General features: G+C 34.6%; 1 pseudogene; it reads left to right on the forward strand.

Moving 5' to 3' along the window:
- The first annotated feature begins 483 nt into the window (after positions 1–483).
- Positions 484–16,542, forward strand: part of LOC109064090 — a 58,270-nt pseudogene continuing 42,211 nt past the window's right edge.

The raw sequence follows: 16,542 nt of genomic DNA on the forward strand, positions 1-16,542 counted from the left end.
ATATATATATATATATATATATAATTTTACTTCATTTAAAGTGTCAGGTAACAATATATTTTTTTTTAATGGTTATCAATATTCCTGATTTATTTGTCAAGGTAACAATTTATTTTTTTTTTTTTTATCTGACAGCAGCATTAGAAAAACAGTGTTGTTGTGTAATATTGTTAAAGGCTCCCCCGGTTGCATTTATTGGTTTTAGTTTTCATTATTTTATTTTCATTACACATATCCAAAGGTAAAACACTGTTCTTTCCCTGCGTCTGTTGTAGTAACGCGTGAGTGCGCGTGCCTCTCGTTGCGTGCGTCTCCACGCGTACGCACGCGTGCCTGACCTGTACCGGAGCGCGAGGAGGGGTGTGTTCGGTATTTGTGTGTGAAAAACAAGCGCATGCGCTCCACGAGACCCGAGACGCGGACGGGGAGCGTCAGACCGCCAGCGGCTGCAGATTTTTCCCGTCAGTCGCGGGGGGGAGAGGCGGAGAGAGGACAGCAGGGAGAGATGGGAGTACCGTAATCCCGTGGGGAGGGATGGACGGACGGACGGATTGATTCAACGCACAGAAGCACGGAGATTCTCACTGGACACCGCATCATCCACCGTATTCCGTTCGGAAGCGACGCGGCGATGGCCGAGGGCGAGTGAATCTGAAGTGATGAGATCCGTCTGTCAGGTTGTATAATGGAGAGCTCCAATGTCTCCGACACCAAACCGCAGAGCCATCCTCATCCTCATCCTCAGGTGGAGAAGAAGAGGTTAAACCGCGCGCCGTCCCCTGCCAGACCCGTCCTGAAGGATGTCCACTCGCGAACGGCCAAACCGATCGTGCCAAAATCACCCAAATTCAACAAGCAGCCCGCGTCCGCCGCGCCGGTGACGCCTCAGAGCCGCGTTCCGAGACGCACCGTCCCGAGCGCGAAGGACAAAACCGCATCAGCACCTGCAAAAAGCAACATCAAGCCCTCAGCGACAAAAAAGGCCGTTAAGGTCACTCAGCATGCTGCATCCGAACCGAAACCGGCCTGCAAAGCGGTGGATACCGGCGCTCCGCAGATCGCCAAGAGCAAGGCACGGCTGGCCCCGATACGCGTCCCCACCGCACGCGGCGTCTGTCAGACGGACAGCAGCTCGGATTTGTCCGACTGTCCCTCCGAGCCGCTGTCCGATGAGCAGAGGCTCGTTCAGGCCGCCAGTAGCGACGCGGAGTCGGGCAGCGGATCCGGTTCGAGCGAGCATGCGGCCGGGGTTTCGGGTTCGGATCTCAGGGGCGGGAGCTGCACCTGTGCCCGGTGCGCACGCGGACAAATGCAAAGCCGAGAAGGACGCACAATTCAAACCGGAGGGCAAGGAAATGGCCCAGGATGAGCTGCTGAGGGAAATCGAAGACCTTCGATCGGAAAATGACTACCTCAAGGTGAGCCGAGGCACAGAAACGTATACTATGGTACTACCACGGTATTCTTAAAAGTCACTTGGAGTAGGCTACGGTGGAAAATTGTTCATGAATGTTCAGTATTATCAGCATGATGAATTAAATTAATGTTATAAACTAAATAAAAAAAAAAGTACTATTACACTACCTTCATTCGGGATCTTTGAACTTATACTTAAACATTAATAATAAATATATATTTATATTTTTTTTAAAAATGTGTTTTTTTTTTATTAGTTTATTGCATGTGTGTACATAAAAATATAATAAAATACAAAGATAATATAAAAAATCAGTAAATTATACATATATATCAATATTTATATTTTAATTGTTTTATTTAAAAAATTTAAATGCATGTATGTAATCTGATATTTAAAGTATTTTCCTCTCTATATAAAATTTTAAAAATATATTTTTTATATTTATTTATAAAATTCTATTTTTATTCTAAATTGAATATAAATAATGTAATATAAAATGTAGATTCTTTTTTTTCTTAGTTGTTATTTGTAATGAATGTCTGGTGTTTGTCTGAAGAATTAAGGGTTGAGCTGCTTCTATAAATTAGTTTTTGCACGTGGTGACCCTCTTTATGTTCTCGCCCATGTATTAAATTCATCCTATTCATTTACACCGTCCACAGTACTGCAGCATTTGTTCATTAAAGCATCTGCTTAGTCCGTTGACAGACATTTTTTGGCCCTTGAAGGGCCTTATAAACATGATACAACATCTTTTGCACGTAGAACTGTGATGGTATTAACTGACTGTGCCATTATACTAAGGTACTTCAAGATAGTTAAAAAAAAATATCTCATGGTACTTTAAGGACAACAAGATCTAGATCCATAAATCTGCTCTTAAACTGATTTTAGGTCACATCAGTCCACAGAGTACAAATAAAACCAACATGCATCAGAAAGACCCTCAACTCCCGCAGGAATCACAGTTTGATGGGTAGATGAAGGCAAACCTAATTAGCATAATTCCATAAATGATTTGTCTTATTTGTCAGATGCGGAGGGCTCGACTGCTGTTGCAAACAGGATTTTCATAAGTTTATCTCTGAAGACGTGGTGTTAATCCGCTTTAGTAGCTGTGTGTGTAATGGCCGTGTCCCTAGCAGGAGCCGTTCACAAACACGCGTCCCTCCTGACCCGGGGCCGGCCTGTGTGTTTGGAGCCTCCCTAAAGCTCTTATCACTCTTATTTCTGTCTCTCTATCTTCCTATCTCTCTGTAAGTTATTCTGCTGCACATATGCATCAATATTTAAACGAATAAACAGAAATAGATCCATGTTATGGTGTTATAGTATGACATTAATCATTCAGTCCACCATAACTCATGTTTGACAGGAACATCCATACGGCTGCGGTCACATGACTTTGTCCCCAACATCATACAGTGAAGGTCATTGTGTTTGGGCTGTTTGTCACCGTCTGTCTCTCTTTCGCTGTCTTTGTTTGTCTGTCGTTCTTCCTTGACCCTGTTTGCACGGAATGCGTTGAAGCATTGTGCAGTATTTACTGGGAAATGAGGCGTCACAAATGACAGTCGTCATTACGGTTCAGGACGGGGTTTCACTGCTGACTACAGTTTCTTTACCTGCAGTCTTGTTTGTTTTTGTCATTTTTTGAAGTGTCTTTTTCTTTAGGGAGGTTGATTTGTCAATTTTAAGACCATGATTTCAGTTCATGTACATCACAAAATTAGATTAATGTAATTAGGATCCTGAATGAGTATTTGTATTCTATTTCTAATTTCTTATTTCAGGCCTACTGTAATTCTGATTCTCATTCTAGTTCCAATCCCGATTCTTATTCTAGACTTTTCTAGAATTGTCATTCTCATTCTGGCTTTTAGTTGGATGTTAATTTTTATTCTGATTCTGATTTTAGATTTTACAAGTAAATGTTACAAAATGTCATTTCGAAGTTTCTGAGCACAAATGTATTTAATTTGATTCAGAGTTTTAACATGATTCTAATCCTGATTCTGATTCTTGATTCTAATCCAAATTATGTTTTTCATTCTTCCTTCTGTTTCTAATGCTGATTCTCATTCTGTTGTATTCATTCTGATTCTACATGTAGTTCTAGTCTTATTCTGATTCGGATTCTCCTTCTGTTTCTAATCCTGATTCTAGTTCTTATGTTCATTGATTCTAATTTTTATCCTAGTTCTGTTTCCGATTCTCTTTCTGTTTCTAATCCAGATTCTGATTCTGATTTTTATTCTGATTCTAATCCTAATTCTTATTCTAATATTCATTCTCATTCTAATTATGATTCTCTTGGTTTCCGTTCTTATTTTTATTCTGATGTTCAATTTGATTCTGACTCTCATTCTAATTTTGCATTCTAATTCTAATTCAATTATGATTTTAATCCTACTAAAAGTATGTCTATTTCATAATCAGATCCATTTTAACTAGACCCCTGAATGAGTATGATTCAGAATTTTATTCTGATTTTAATCTTGATACTCATTCTAATCCAAATTCTGATTTATATTCTAGTTCTGGTTCCAGTTCTAATTCTCATTTTCTTTCCGTTTCTAATCGAGTTTCTGATTATCATTTTCATTCTGGTTCAAATCCTAATTCTTATTCTTATTCTCATTCTGTTTTTTAATTTGATTTTAATTCTAAATATGAAATGGCTTGTTTTCATTCTTTATTCTGATGTTCATTTTGATTCTGACTCTTATTCTGTGCCATTCATTCTGGCTTTCTAATATGATTTAATCCTGCAGAAAGTAAGTTTAATTCATAAACAGATCCAATATAATCAAACTCCTGAATGAGTTCTGATTTTAGTCTTGATTCTCATTCTAATCTAGACTGAGATTTTTTTTCTAGTTCTGATTTCAATTTCTGATCCTGTTTCTGTTTCTAACCCTGATTCTTCATTTTAATTCTGGTTTTAATTCTATTTCTGCATCCAATTCCGATTCTCATTCTCTTTCGGTTTCTGTCAGGATTCTCTTTCTGATTCTAATCCTGATTTGGTTGCTTTAGGATGAAGTGGACGAGTTGCGAGCAGAGATGGAGGAGATCAGGGACAGTTACCTGGAGGAGGAGGTGTACCAGCTCCAGGAACTGCGCAGGGAACTGGACCGCTCTAACAGGAACTGCCGGACCCTTCAGTACCGCCTGCGCAAGACTGAACAGAAAAGCTTGCGTGTAGCTCAGACCGGACACGTTGATGGAGAGCTTCTGCGTGGTCTGGAGCAGGACCTCAAGGTGCTTTTTTTAAAGACAACGTGTGGGCTTTAAAATGTGTTTTGATATTAAGATCATAAGGTAACATTAATAACTAATGAGAGATGAAAACAAGGCAATAAAACGCATCCTTCTGTCCACAGGTGGCCAAAGATGTATCTGTGCGTCTGCACAATGAACTGGAGACGGTGGAAGACAAGCGCACACGGGCAGAAGATGAAAACGAGCAGCTCAGGCAAAATCTCATCGAGGGTGGAGATCTCCAAACAGGCCCTGCAGAACGAGCTCGAGAGAGCCAAAGAGGTACAACACACTTCAGTATTACATGTTAGATACCTGTGCATAGTGCACAATTTTATTGAACTGGATCACAGAGGGCAGAATTTTATAAGAGGAGATCTTTAAAAGCATATTCGTCAAGTAGTGTGGTGATTGTGCGTCTTTTTATTCACGTGTGGTGTTCATGTTAAGTACAGAGAGATGTGGTTGTAGTCTTAACAGTTAAAGGAATATTCTTATTCTGGGTTGTTTACGTAAAGCTTACTGTAGCTTGTGTGGACATCCTTTTAGCTGATTACTACATGCAATAATTTCTTTAGTTTGTAAAAACAAGCAGGAAATGCATTTACAATAATGCACTTGCAATGAAATTGGGACACTTTTTGCAATTGAGATGATAGGATAATATCGCCCCGTTATCCTGAATTAACCCCACTTTTGTTACAGTATTTTTTAAGTTCATGTTTGGTTTTTTAAATACCATAAAGTAACTTTTGATTTTAATAATGTATTTGTAAATGTTAGAATTACCATTAAGAATAATAAACACTTTAGAAGTGATTTATTTTTTAGTTCACAGTAACTAATGCAGTTAATGTTAACCATTGGAACCATATTGTAAGAGTGGGTTACTGCACTTGATTGGCTATTTGTATTGCAGACAAGTGCATTACTGCTTGTTTTCATCAAATGATAAATCATTTTCTGTGGTAACCGACTGCATTATTAGGCGTAAATTGTAAATAACCCAGAATATTACTTGAAAGCAGTTAAAACAAACCTGGAAATGATTCACAGACTGTAGAAATGCTGTGATGTAAATCTTGCTGTATCACCTTTGTTGAATAAGACTGTACTGTGACTTGCTTTGAAGTATGGATGAATACATTCACTTTGAAGCCTGCTGTCCTGTGCATTAATGCATGAGAGGCCGTAGCGGTCGCTCTGCTTCTGTAATCGGATGCTGAGGAGTTACTCTGGAGTTGGTCAGGTTAATCTGAAACTAATCTGGAAAGACTGAGTCATGGGTAGAGCCGTCTGTACATGCAGATGAATGCTGCTGCAGTGTGGAGGAGAGTAAATCCGGATGTGATGCACATGTCAGTATGTTAGAATGAATTCTGAAGGATCATGTGACATTGAAGACTAGAGTAATGATGCTGAAAATTCATCTTTGTATCACTGGAATAAATTACATTATTACAATATATTCACACAGAGAAAATCTATTTTAAATTGTAATATTTCTTAATTTTACTGTATTTCTGATCAAATAAATGCAGAATTGGTGAGCGTTTATTTTTGCCTATATCGCCAATTTTACACAGTCTTTTTCAGATTTAGTCCGATTTTAAAGCCACTTTACAAATATGCACAGTATGTGCGTACACTATACTCTTGTTATTGCAGTTCAAACAGCAGAGGATCACAACAGTGAATCATTGCATTGGTATCCCAGAATCCCCTCTGATTCTCCGAGATCTGCTGCATTGTAAAACATCCCCTGGGGGGAACAACAAATCTTCTTAAAGGAACGGTTCATCTGAAAATTTTAATTCTGTCATTGTTTATTCTCGCTCGTGTTGTTTGAAACCTGTATGGCTTTCTTTCCTTTCTGTGGAACAGAAAATTCACGCTGCTTTTTTGAGCAGAATTAAAGTGTCGGTGTTCATTTTTGGGTGAACTGTTCCTTTAAAAACACATCAGTCAGCCTTTATGGGTTTTATTTTTGTATTAATATTTATCATGTATTTTGGAAAGGTAAACACACACGGGCAGATATAATGAGTGCGAAGGAGAGAAAGCATTGAAATGGGTGGTGTTAGCTCTTTGAGAGCTATACTGCGTCTCTCTGGAGGTTTGCCCCAGAAAACGTCTAGCTCCACTTTTTCAGCGTTCATCACACCATACCCTTCATTTTCCCATGCCTCCCTTCGCCCCACACACAACAGATGTGGATGAAATGGAGAATCATGCAGTTTCTTGCACACTGCCATGTTCTATTAACTTTATGTGCTTTTCCATCTTCAGTTTAAAGGGAATGCCAACCTTGACTCGACGTTAACGGCTTTGGATGTTAAAATTGTTGAAATATTAAAGTCAACATGAAATCAAAACTGACGCTATTTGCTTTTTAATATACATTCCTGGTCTTAATGTGAACGATTTATTGGTGCACATTATTCTTTAGAAAGCGTGTTTGTTTAAATTGTTTCTCATTGTAGATGTCATTACATTTCAAGTTGGATGATGTATATCTTAAAACCATATTATTTATTATTATTTATTACCAAAACATACATATATGCATAAATATATATCAAATAATTAAAATAATATATTTAAATACATTTAAATACAATAAATACAAAATAAAAAAAAAATAAAATAAAAATAAAAAAAAAAATAAAAACAAATAAATAAATAAAAACAAATGAAAATATATAATATATATATATATATATCTATATATATATATATATATATATATATATATATATATATATATATAAAAAACAAATGAATGAATGAAATGAAAGGAAAACATTAATTTGAACATGCAATTATTTGACTTTTTTTTTTTTGAATATCCAAAGAATCATATAGCAACTCAAGAAGAGTAAATACAGTATACAGTGACTCTTGATCAGTGAGATCTTTCAAAGCACCCTTTATTTTCTACCTGCACGACACGCATGGCAGAGGTTTTGGATGACTCGTTCACACACTGAACCGATTGGAATGTGGTAAAGCTGGGCAGACGGGATGCTGTTTTCCGCTCTAAGTATCTAAATACTGATCTGGCTCTGAAGGAACCATTCTGAACTAAAAATAAAGCATTCAATGTCATCTCAGTTCAGGACGGTGGATTCTCCAAGTACATAGTTTTCACACGTCTGTGCTTTATAATATAATGCTGCCCTGTTTGGTGCATTCTTGTGGTCTGTAGATATCAATAGTGGCTTGAACTGCTATGTTTGCAGTTTCTTGAGTGACATTTTGTCTTGAGTTTGTCTGCTTTTCTTGTTCTTATTATTGTCATTGGTGCTTTGTTTTACTGAACCTTCAATATTAATATTTAGCATCAAAATTAAGCATTTTGCAAACATTAAACGTGAGTAAAATATGATTTTGGCAAGTGAGTAAAGCTATTGATCATATTTAGGAATCGCAACATAGTTGATAATTAAGCAATAAGATACTCATAGATGAAATAAGAAAATATAACTTGCATTAAAGAAATTATGCTTGTATATTTAAGAAAATTTGATATTTACATTAATTGTGGCATTATTTTCATAACAATCAAACACAATTTTCCACCCAGATTTGCATTAATGTAAGATGTTTGGATAGGTTTTTTTTTCTGAGAATAATTTCCATAATTTTTCTAAGATTTATAAAAAAATATTGTATTACACTATTTTTTTTCCCACAGGTTCACCATTAAATTTCACTATAAATTAGTGTGTGTGTGTGATAAATGATTGTGTGTGTGTGTGTGTGTGTGTGTGTGTGTGTGTGTGTGTATCTATATATATAGATATATATATATATAAAATTTATAATATGATTACATAGAAAATTAATTATAATATATATTATTATATATTAATATATTATTTTGCATTTGGGTATTGAGAATTTTTTTGGGGAAATGTGTAAAAACAAATCTTAATGGTCATAGAAATACCCTTCTTTTTAATCTATGTAATATAATATAAACAAAAAAAAATCCCATGAAATTATTATTTTTTTCATCGCAATAAAATATTTCAATTCACTTATTTAAATGCAAGTTAATTTAGGACGCTTTTTGCTGTCTTTGTATGGAAATGTTTTGTGTGTGCTATCGCTGGTGTCCAGGCTGTTTGCTGTCTGCTCTGATTCCTGCAGTGGGGTTGGCACCCCGACCAGAATTAATCCAACTGAGCTGCCTGTTATGAAACCTCCTGGCAGATTCCTGCCTCACGGGGGAGAGAAGGAAGTGAGAGAGAGAGAGAGAGAGAGAGAGAGAGAGGGGCTCTCAGATGGGTTTATATCTGTCAGGCTGTGATATGGCATCAGCTTATGGAGGTTTTTGTAAACAGTTCAGTCGTTTCGTGTGCTGCGGGTCACTAATGACCGCCTGTCATTTGTAATGCACCGCACTTCCGACACACGTCCAGAACGTGCTTTAGACTGTTGTTCAGATAGATCAGCATGCAAATGAAATGGTGCTCTAACAATGTTTACCTGTATTTCAACCTGGTTTCAGAGGATTCTGTTAAATGTTATTATGTGGTATAAAGGCATATAATGGAGCTGATCAGGTTGTCGCCCCAAAAACTGGGAGAATTAGCATTTCTGAACCTAGTTTCATCTGAGAACATTTTAGAATATATTTCTTTGAGTATTTGTTCTTTAACATAAATTACACACAGCCAATTGTTGCATTGCAAAGAAATGTTCACAGAAGCTCTTTTCATATATTATTAAAGGAATAGTTCACCCAAAAATGAAAATTTGTTGAAAATTTACTCACCCTCAGGCCATTCAAGATGATCCAACAGACTGAAATTTAGTTCTTTGTTAAATCTTTAACAAAATTTAATGTGAATCTGGCATCATTGAATATACAGTACATGATCTTTTCAGCTGAGTTGCATTACACATCATCTAGCTGAGGACCATGAAGAGCCATAAAGAAGTGTGTGTGTTTTCATGGTGGATGAATATGTAATATTTGAAGCAGCATATTTATTTTGTCTGTCTTTATAGCTGTGTTTATATATTTGAAGGAGATGAGCGCTCTGCACAGCTCTTATAATCTTCGCTGATTTGCTTAGAGGTAAAAAAAAAAAAAGATTCAAGCTAAATAGATTAGACACTGTGTGCATGTTCAGTCCAATCCACACATATAATAGTGTGCTCAATATCACCAGTTTAATATTTCTGTTTAGTTTTCTCTTCAACATCTGAATCAGGCAGTTTCTTTGGTGTAACAGAGTCTTTGCTTACAAAACAAGGCCCTATCACAGTACAGTATGGCATCAGATGGTAAGACTATGGAATTTTGATATATACAGTGGTACTAAATGGTTACAGTATTTACAGTATTGAGATGATACTTCTAAGAACAGGATTTTACTTCATTTAACCTTTTGCCATGAAGACAGCTATTTTTTCTTTTCTTTTTTTTGTTATTAATTTTTAATGTTATTAAATATTTTTATTTTATTTGTATTATTATTATTAATTATTGTTAAATTGTGATTTTAAAATTATTATTACTACCTTTACAAAAATGTTATGCTATTAACATGAATATAAACTTATAAATAAATAAATATATATTTTTTATTTTATATATTCAATATTATATATATATATATATATATATATATATATATATATATATATATATATATATATATATATATATATATATATAGCAACTACTATAATGGTAATACCATTGTATTGTGTTTTTTTATTATTGTTATATTTTAAAATGATTTTTAAACACCTTTACAAAAATGTACCATATGATATTAATATGAAAATAAACTCTTTATTTATTTAATTATTTATTTATTTTTATATAATTTTATATTGTTTTTATTATTTATAAATATTATTTATAATATTTATTTCTAAAATATTATTTATATAATTATTTATTTATTTATTTATTTATTTATTTATTTATTTTTTGTATTTGTTAGGTATGTTTTGCTTAGCTAGAAATGTTTGCATTCATATATTATTGTAGGCAGCATAAATCCCTAATACATGTCCAAAAACCATGTTAATATGGTACTTTGTTAATGATCTCTAAAGAAAGCGTGCATGAAGGTCGAGTTACTTTCAAAGTTAAATTGTCACATTTGTGAAAGCACAAAATAATTGAATTCAGCATTAATGAACAAGTGTCCCAGTTTGGCAAAATGGCTTTGGATCTCAGTGTGAAGAGGGTAAAAAACAAAAATACTCAACGCAGTTAATCTTCAAAGCAGTGTGCCGCTTATCAAAGCATTGCTGTGGGCCGTTAATTAAATTCTGTCTCCAATTCAAAGAAACGTCGCAGGTTCAGTTCAGATGTTAGCGCCTAGCATTAGCATTTTCTAAAAATAAAGCAACGTGTGCACTCGTTTTCCGGGACTGTTATATTGAGTATGTGTGACGTTTCTTTGGTGGGAGATACGGTATGTGTGTGTGACTTACACCCAACACTCTTAATCTCTTTCATATCTTTTCTCTGGTTTTTGTAAAATAAATTTTTCAAAATAAATGCTCCAACAAGTGTGCAACAGTGTTGTCATAAAACCAGTATTATGCATGATTAATTCAGCTGGTGGCATTGTTTTTTGGTTGAAGGGAATGCCATTTTTGAAAAGCCTTAATTCTTAAGTTTTTAAAATAAATACGTTTTCATTATGCATTTATATTGCTTTAACATATGCCTTTGCAACAATATAAATCACTTTTTGCTCATATGCATTTTTTAAACCCTGTAAAACAGTATTTAGTGTATGAATTTCTAATTTCTTTGCTCAGTTTGGGCCTCTGATAAAACTGAGCTGCCTCTCCCATATTCTTACTATATCAGGCAATATAAGTTATAAAAGCCTAATGGGTCAAATTTGAAACAGAAAACACATGCATTTTTTTTAAATATTTTGCCTGAAACCTCAATAAACTGTTCCTTTATTATTCAGGCTTAACAGGATTAATTGATTCGTGTTACATGTTAACAATCACATTTGATATTCACCTTTGGTTCATTTGTCACTGGGGCAGTGGAAGGTCAAACATATTGCATTATGGGATACAGTGTTCTGTGAAAGCAAGCCACTCAAAACAACCTTTCTTGCATCATTTTTTATTGCATTTACCCTTTCAGCTACATCTGTGAGAAAAGCGGTTTGAAAAGAGAGAGATGAAACGCAGTGTTAGAGGAGCTGTAACTAGACATTATTACAGACCCTGCCCTTCCTCCACTGAGTGGACAAAACTACTTCATAGTATCTGGCACTGAGAGAAAAAGTCTGACTCAGAAACAGAGCATCATTGTGAGAATGACAGTGACAAACACACCATTATTTGACATTTTAACAGTGGTTTTATATCTACAGTAATGCTCCATGATGTGCATCATCTGTAATCTGTTCTGTAACGTCTCAACAAACTGCATTATTAGAGATATCATGTATGTCAATACCAACCCCAGCTTAATACTTAGCATTAGGAGAATATAAGATATAACTAAGCGATGGGACAGGTTAACACAGCTCACCTTCCCTTGTTTGTTTAATAACCTTGTCAAGAAGCAGGAGCGTTTCAGGTTGACTAGACCTCAGTGGTCCAGGTGGACTCCATCCTGTTCATGTCGCCTGCTAGTCTATTAGTCCAGATGGCGGCCCTCTAACCAGCCCACGGAATGACAATGCAAAGCTTAACTAGACATCTCAAGGGAAAAAGAGCTGTTGTTGTTTTCTTTTTGTGGCAGGGAGCAGGTGCCTGTGGTCAGCTGAGAGCAAACGGATTCATTAACAGATCTGACACATTCAAAACTGCTGTAAATCAGCTGATATATCTGTGACCTCATATCAGTTCAAATCTGACATAATGCTCTTTATTGTTATATTTTAGCTTTGAAGTTAGGCTAATTCACTATAATATGCATCAGAAGAACATTTTAAATATTTGTAAATATTATATATATATATTGTATATAAATGTATATATTTACATTTTAATATGTATATAAATATTTTCATAATTACTTAAATATGTTTTTAAATAATTGTATATAATTTTGTATGATTTATGTAATTAACTATATAAAACAATATCAATTTTTTATAGATATTTGTTATTGCTTTTCATCACTTAATACATTGTTTCATCATTATATATATATATAATTCTAGATTTTAGATTAAAAAACATGTATTGCACTTTAAAAATATATATTTATATCTATACATTTGTAGATTTATATATTTTTATATATAATACTTTAACAGTTTATAATACTTCTATATGTTTATGCATACAATACTTTTAATTATATATTTATATATAAATTGTTACTTTTGGACTGTAGTGTATATTGTTATGAAAGATTTCTATTTTAAATAAACGCTCTTCTTTTTAACTTTTTATTCATTAAAGAATCCTGAAAAAAAGTAACACAGGTTCCAAAAAATAATAAGCAGCACAACAATTTCCAGCACTGATAATAAATCAGCATATTAGAATGATTTCTGAAGGATCATGTGATACTGTGAATGTGTGTGTGTGTATATATATATATATGTGTGTGTGTGTGTGTGTATACATACATAATGTACAAATAATCTATTTTTATAATATATAAAACTGAAATGATATAATAATAACATTTAATGCATATATCATATAAAGCAATGCATATTTTCATTCGCTTTGGAAAATGTACAAAATCTTGAAAGGACAAGTTTGCATAGTTTATTAAATAAATGCATTAAATTTGTCTGTGTTGTAAGCTTCTGTCCTCCATTCAGTGCGCTAACCAGATTCTGGGAAGCGGGTGTTTGTGAAGACATTAGCTGAGGGAGCACAGAGGTAATCTCTCACCAGCTGCCCAGTGTCAGACGCCTCTGACTACAGGCTCCGCCCCCCTATTAACCACTCACAATAGGGAACCCACTAACCCAGCGAGACGAGAGGAATTGTCTTTGAGTGCAAAGACAGCCTCTCATTAACCAGCTGGACACATACAAATCCCTCCTCACACACACACACACACACAATCACATTCCCAACTCTCCAGAGACCACCGCATCTCTTTAGCCAAATGAGAGAGCTTAAAAGAGCTTCCATTGTGTTTGACACTAGCTGTAGTGATGGAGAAGGCTTGTGTGTGTGTCTAGAACGCCCTCTGGGAGTGTGTGTGCGGCCCATGTGGGCATGGTAATACACACAGGGTCCCTTGACTTTTCCCGACAGAATCCCAGACAGAGATTAGCAGCTTAGAGGATTCTCCTTACAACAGCGGACATGTCTTATCATCATATACACAATGCTAATGGAATCAGACTAGTTACTGAGAATTTATGGGCTGTGTTTGGAATGGAACATTGGCAAACTTTATAGTGTGTACTAGATACTGCATATTGTAGTATATGAAACCATACTGTATGCTGTAAATGTTTTTATATATATATATATATATATATATATATATATATATATATATATATATATATACATACATATATATAAAATGTTGTTGTTGTTTGATTTTGTAAATATTTAAAATTATATATTTTTTCATAATATTTAACTTTTACATTAAAATAAAAATATATAAAATATAAATATATGTAAAATAAAAATATATGTACAAATTTTGATGTGAATAAATATGGAGTTTTTTAATGATTATGTGTGTGTGTGTGTGCGTGTAAATATATCTAAATAAATTCTGTATATATTTAAAAATGCTATATTTGTATAATATAATTTTTTTACATTTAAATAAAATACATATGTATATAATATATATCATGAGTGTTATACACACACACACACACACACACACACACAACTATCATCTAAATGATTATACCTCATTTTAATACAATTGTTATTTTTAATGCAATTACATAATGTAATTAGACTGCACAAGGCTACCAATAAGTAGCTTATAGAAAACACTAGAGAATTGGTCACACTAGAAAATTGAAGGCTGCATCAAGTGCATTGAATTGTGGGATACAGTGTCTTGCACAATAAGCTCTGGTAGTGAACTGCACATTTTAGTATGCATTTTATGCATTAATTGTGCATACTTCTAGTAGGCATTCTACAGTATGATGCATTTCCAAACAAATCCCAAGTGTTACACAGAAGCTGTTTTTTATTAGTTATTGATCACTTTTTGAATCCTGGTTAAATTTAGCCAGAACAGTAGAGCTACCTGTAGATGCTAATGCTAACATGCAGTCACAAAACATAGAGAATACTTTGTGTCTGCACGTTAGCATTAGCATCTAGCTCTTAACATTCACTAGAACATTCACTTCAGCATGCATGCTTCCGCGTATTACGAATGAGAACACACTGATCATCTTTATTATAGACAGCATGCAAACTGTACATAATTGATGCATAGTAAGTGATTTACAATGCATTGCCTTTGAGTGTTTCTCAGAGTCTAAATCACTTTGCTCTTGAGTTTTGAATGTACTAACAGTAAAATAAGAGGGTTTGGCATATTTCAGACCCCTCTGGCTTCTCAGTCCAGTTTATCTGTTCCCACACATCAACCGTGTCATCAAACACATCCATTACACTAGAAGCTACATGTGACGTGAGTAAGCGCTCACAGCAAAACTCCCACAGAAAGAAATGTAACTGGCAAAATGAACTGGCAAAGAGATTGCTGCTGTTTTTGCTGTTCTCTTACAAAATGCAGAAAATCTGTTATTGCTGGTCTTCCTTTGATGTCGGTATCACTCTGCTTTCTGTCTTTTCCATCATGCTGTTCTGACTCATGGAGTTCAGTCAGATCGAGCGAGAATAACAGACTGTTTCATTAGTATTCTGTGGGAGAATGGCTGCAGCGTCAGCGTGTCGGTGTGAGTACACACACTATCACAACGCTTCACCGGCCCAGCGCTCTTCTGATGGATTGAGTATTTATAAGACATAAACACAGCTTCTGATCCCGGACTGATTTTGTATTGTTGGAGGGTTGTTTTTGGGCTTGTATCTGAAATGTTTCGGGTTCAGACCTCATAGGTTGATTAATGTGCATCTTTTAGTGCATGCCTGTAGCTTTGTGGTCATCAATATTTACATTTACATTCATGCATTTGGTAGATCCAAAGCAACGTACAGTGCATTACATTTGTTAAGTTAATGCATTCCCTGGGAATCGAATCCCTCACATTGCTGTTATAAAGTATTAGGATATTTTTTTGAGATGAAACATGCACACAGATGAATTGTTTACATCAGATCTTTAACATGCATTTAGAAAATAGCTTGACTCTCTGTTAGAAACCCAAGCATTCATTAACGTTCATTGATGCATAAGGCACACGGAGGAAGCAGAAACCATTTCTGTAATATTTAAGGTCATGCATTCCCTGGGAATCTAACCCATTACATTGATGTTGCCATGCTACTTTTTAAACTACAATATTGCTGTATGCATATGCAAACAATTGATATGCAAATGTGCCACTAAAATGCTGACTTTTGAGTAACAAAATGGACTTTTAGCAGATGTAAGCATTCAAATTTTGTAGACTTTGTAGACTTGTAAACCTATATTTTTATATCTATATATGTATACATTTATATTTAAAAATGCCTAAAAATCTAAAATATTAAATGTAAAAATAAATAATAAAAATTGAATTTTATGAGGTTTCATTTTATAGATGAAACGTTCACACAATCAGATGAATTTTCATTTCATACGATCTTTAAATGATGTAATGGGTTTAAAAACAACATTGTTGTCTCACATTTACAGTATTACAAATAAAGCTCAGAGAGTTTGTAGATAAACATATCAGTTTGCTTAAAATCACATTACAAGTCTTAATTTGATTCTTCAA

This window comes from Cyprinus carpio, chromosome B2 (genome assembly GCF_018340385.1).
Source record: "Cyprinus carpio isolate SPL01 chromosome B2, ASM1834038v1, whole genome shotgun sequence".
Lineage (NCBI taxonomy): Eukaryota > Metazoa > Chordata > Actinopteri > Cypriniformes > Cyprinidae > Cyprinus > Cyprinus carpio.